Source organism: Dysidea avara, chromosome 14 (assembly GCF_963678975.1).
Source record: "Dysidea avara chromosome 14, odDysAvar1.4, whole genome shotgun sequence".
NCBI lineage: Eukaryota > Metazoa > Porifera > Demospongiae > Dictyoceratida > Dysideidae > Dysidea > Dysidea avara.
In genome coordinates this window covers 2,567,902-2,573,350 of record NC_089285.1, presented here as the reverse complement: position 1 = coordinate 2,573,350, position 5,449 = coordinate 2,567,902, and positions in this window count along the sequence as shown.

Genomic DNA, 5,449 nt, shown 5'->3' with positions numbered 1-5,449 from the left:
GTATCACATTTCCACTTAATTGGTTAGGTACAATTAAAGCAGTATTGAAACTGGGTCATATTTTATCCAAGACTGACCTACAGCTGAAATTAAATCCATAGAGAGCCAAAACTGGACCTCTGGATTACACTCGTCTCATAATTAGCAATCAAACAACTGGGTTATAATGCTAATGTACAATTACAATAATTATAAGTGCTAAGTTACAATTACAAAGTGGGAGTTTTGCAAGTTAAATGTTTCAAGATCAGTGTTAGGAATTGAGTATATGTAAGTATTTACTGAAGAAATGATAAATATGTAAAATCAATTAAAATTCACTCTAAGTATATATATGGAAGGTGGGGTTGTTAGCTACTCATTGATATATTGGTACAATAGTATAGCTGTTATGTATGCAATGCTTCCAAGGAGCCATGAAGGTATTGTGAGGCTATAGTTTATTGTGAGGAAGTGCAAACCTCCATGATCCCTATATATTTACTACTGCATGTACTCAACTGGTTTACTATCAAGTGCTTAGTCTGATGTAGCTATATATCAGATTGTTTTTCTAATATACCATGCATATAGCAATAAGCAATTAGCCCAATTAGGCCTGAGATTATGTTGACATAGTTTGAAGAGTAATGGGTGGTTAGTTTTGCTAGAATAATTCTGGAAGCTGTTGGACATCAAGACACACGGTAGTGTGTCGTCAAGTGTCGTGCGGCCTAAGAAGCCGGCGCGCAACACCCGTGAGTATATTGACAGGAAGAACGAAAATGCAATTTTCGCACCTCCGTAGCTCTGTGTTGCCTTGATAAAACAAAACGATTTTTGCTGTGGACACGCCCGCCAACTTCAGTACTCCACAAACCAAATTTGAGTGAAATCGCTTCAAGCGTTCCCGAGATATTCGACTTCAAAAATTGGCTTAATTTCTTCGTTTTCTTTTCTTATTTTTCTTCCTCTTTCCGCACACTTACAAAAACTACTATAAAAACGCGAACACCATATCCAATTGCCTTGAAATTTGGCACACAGAAGGGGGTATAAAGGCGCATCTTGCTACCAACGTTGGCTGGAATACGATAAACAGGCAAAGAGTTATTAGCGATTATTTACGAAAAATAACACCAATATGTTGTCACTCCTACAGGGTAAACCGCTTATGGGAAAAGCTGAAAGTCGGTGGGTGAATAGGATAACTATTGAACCTAAAACCTTTTGTGGTTTGAAAGAAATCGAGCTAAAAACCAGGAAGATACAACGAGAAAACCAACAGTGTGTAACAATCACGCAATTGAGATTAGCTAATCAAAAAAACGACTACTTGCCAGGTCTACCAGAAAAACCACTTGGGGTAATGCTTTGAAAATCGCTGCACAGATGGAGTAATCATCTTAGAAAGGCTCTTCAATGGTGTAGAACAATCCGGCAGACTTAAAGCCACGGAGTAATCACTTATAATGGTAAAACACTGTGCTATGAAGTTGCATTTGTTGATAGTATTGGGAATTTTGTTTGTAAACAGTTTGGGCAAGCTGCATTTACTTTTGTTGGAGAATCTGTAAATTCTGTATTTATGAAAACAGGTTTTAATGCAAATAATGGCTTTTGTGTGAAACGTAGGGTGGTTTGCATTAAAAAGGAACACCAAGAATGCCAAGACATAGATTTGAGTGGATATCAAACCATCAAGGATGTAGTTGACAAGCTAAAAGGCTCTGGAGCATATCACGGTTCAGAATTGCTAAAAGGTGATGAAATTGTAGACCAGTTTATCATTCGTACCCCAAACAATCGATATGTTTTTATCACAATGCCATGTGATGCCCCAGCACAATTTGTTCTGTCACAATCCGTTTCATCTGCTGCATCAAAAGATGAAGGAATAGAAATTTTTCGAAAAACTGTGGACTATCCTGTCCACTTCCACTACCTTGCTATAGAAATTCACAACAAATGGGCTGATAAAGATGGTGTTGATGATATTGTCACCAATTTTCAGAACATATTATCATTTAATGGTGATCAAAATCTATTAAGTGACGAGGAACTTTACACATCCTTGCTATCCCGTGAGCTGGACACTTTTCTAAGTCCCGCGTATGGGTGTGTGCACCAGATCACTATGAGACATAGTAAGAAAAGTAGTACTAGTAGTAAGAGCTTACCTGACTTTTACTGTGCATCTATGTGGCAGGAGGGTATTCCAGCTATCCCAGTGTTGGCTGCTGACTTCAAGATAAAGTCTACCGATTACAGAACAGCTCTCGCTGAATCTTTTGGCTATTGTTTAGATGTGGTGCATAATACGAAGTCATTTCGACCGATCATTACTATACCTGGAACCAAAGAGAAGTTTGCCTTATATTTATGCTTTGGAATTGGTGGTGAGGCTCCTAAACTGGTAACAATCAAGATTGGTGAGGCGATGGTGAACGACAGAATTGAAATGAGTTGCTTTTTTTCAGCACTGAAGTTTGCTGTCCAGCATGTGGCTAATGCTGCTAATACCATGTCCTTTGTGGTTGAGCCATGGAGTGGGCTGACTCTTCAATTGCCTCTTAACTCCTCTTTTTTAAATCATGATGATAAGAACGTCTACAAGTTCTACGATGAAAACCATATTACACCCAAGACAGATGTGATAAGTAAGATTGACCCCAATTACTTCAGAATGGAAAGAGTGTAGTGAGCGGGGTTTAATTTGCTACAAATATGAGTTCATTAAGGAAAGAGACAGGGACAGTTTACAATTAAATGATTTCAAGCCTCTTATGGTAGCACTAGATACACTCCACCAAGCTGGATATGTCCATTCTGATGTCCGTGCTTCAAACATTCTGTTCCCTTTAGATGGCGGAGCCAAGTTGATAGATTTTGATTTGGCTAATGAAGTGAATGTGCCATACCCACAGGGCTACCGTTTCATTAAAAACGAACGTCACATGAGTGCACAGGAAGACAAACCCAGGAAGATAATCCATGACCGATATTCACTGATTGTCATAATCGAAAAGCAAATCTTTTATTCAACTCTTCCAGACGATGTAGTCACAAAGTTGAATCAAGTTAAATATAATGAGCAGCCATTACTAGCATCAATATTTATAACTTAATTATGTTGTCTAATGTACTGTTATGTCTTCTAGTGTGTGCTAGTAAATCGTGTTCATGGCATGTGAGACCTATTTATGGGACTTTTATTTAAGGGATATGACACAAAGATAGAAATGTACCTATCCTGATATTTTTGGGTGGTATTTAATCCCCACTCCAGAACGTTTCTAATCTTAGTATTTCCTGTGTATCAGCAGACCTATAAATTGTTTATCTTCCAGCTCCTGGCATACTGTTGTCAAGGCAACATCACATGGAAAAGGTCGTACACCAAAGCAGGAGAGTGGGTGAAAGCTCATGCTGTTATGTATATCAGGTGCAAAGGGACCATATTCTGCTCACACATCTCCAGTCAGACTGCTTAATTTTCACAGACAAGGTTTAAGACTTGATGACAGAAACAAACAGATGGCTTCCTCTACTGTGGGATCCTCTTCTGGCTCACGAAGTCCCTCTATGTTGTGGAATTCCAGCCATGAGAAGTTCCTCTGCCACAAATCTGTTGGAATCTTAAATCTAGATGTCAGGTAATAGTCTATGGAAAGATGGTAAAGTTTTCTGGGGGACCCACAATCTATGGGAAGGTGTTCACCACTTCTCATAGTCTTTGGGAAGAACTTGAATCTTCCCACAATCTATCGGATAATTATTTATAGCACCTACTAGGAAAATACTGTGTGTGTTGAGTCTTAACTAGTTGTGTACTATGCATCCTGACTATTCCTGAGGGTACTTCCCTGTGTACTACTAGAAATATATCAAATGTATTGTGCCATAATTATCATATACAAATTACAAGCCTGTTCAATTTTGGGGAGTTGGTAGGACCAGAAATGTTTTTTATAACTTTGTTTCAAGTTGGCTGGTTTAGACAGGCAACCTTATGACCTTATTTAAGCAGGGTGGCTACGTTAAGCAGGTCACTTTGACACAATCATCAATCGAGTTGGCTGGTGACCTTATTCAGCAGATTTCACTTGTTTCTCTGTCAACAGATTGCCAAATCTTTTGTTGACTGTCTCAGAGTTCAGCCAAATTGTATCAATGGAGGACATGAGACAAATCAGCATCAATTAGTTGTAGTTGTTAACATTTTAGTACATAATAGTTTAGTAAAATTATCAAATAACGTATATTTTAAGCAAACAAAAAACTTCATGCCCATGCTTTTCAACAGTGACATAGCTTGTTTGCTCATTACTCCATATAATATATTATTCTTGTCCACTGCAAGGGTATAAAATTAGTAGGGCTTTTAGTAATAATGGTTGTGGCTTACTAGCTAGCAACACTGTGAGCTGCTCAATCACAATAATTGGCTGCCTATCACTGGAGATAAAAAATTGCATTTCCTGATGCAGGATAGGCAAAGGATTCATGGTGTATTCGCAACCTGTACCTTTGATAAGTTTAATTTCAATAGATTTTAATAATTATTGGAATGTTTCCTACACGTCGGAGTTTGCTAAATTTGATGGAAATACTTTGGAAAGGAACTAAATATTACATAACCATTAAATTTTGCACTTTCACACATTTCCGACATGTTATAAAACATTGCTTGGACCCCACATACAGCCCTGTATATATTTCAAATATGTGGAAATGATCCTTTTAACTGCCAGACATCTAGGTTTAGTTATTTGAATATTTCCTACGTACATGTTGGAAAGGAATTGTGCTAAAATACTTCAGAAGCTTAGGGGTACTAACATTGCTAATGTAAAGCTTTGCATTTCTTGACTTGTAGGTTAAATTTCAAAGGATTTCCACAGAAAACTTACACTAAACCTAATTCAATTATTCCTCCAAAATTTTACCATGTGCAAGCTAGGAAGCTTCTGTATAGATGCAATTACATCTTATATGTATGCATGGACATTTTATACGTTTTAGTTTAGTTTTAGAACCAAAACACCTCATAATTTTGATATATGGTTTTAGTGTACCAGGGGCAGTGGAGCAGGCCAAAGAGTGAGGGGGCCCAAGCCAGCTGTAAGTTGAAGACCAAAAAAAAAACCAAACGAACAAACAAAAAAAGGGTCACTACCTGCTGACAATAGCTAGCTGCTCTCCACAAATTATATCTCATTATTTATAACTACACATACATAGCTAAGTAGCTTGCTACACTGAATACTGTGACTGCTCTATTAGAGTATCCAGATCCTGACTGTTCTATTAGAGTATCTCGATCTTTTCTTGCAAACAATGTCCCATAAAAGTGGGGGGCCATGACCCCTCTGCCCCCGTCTCCACCGCCTATGTAGTGTTACTATAGAACTAAAAATGAATTACTGTACTAAAAGTACTTTTAGTTTTAGTACCTTAGAACCAAAAC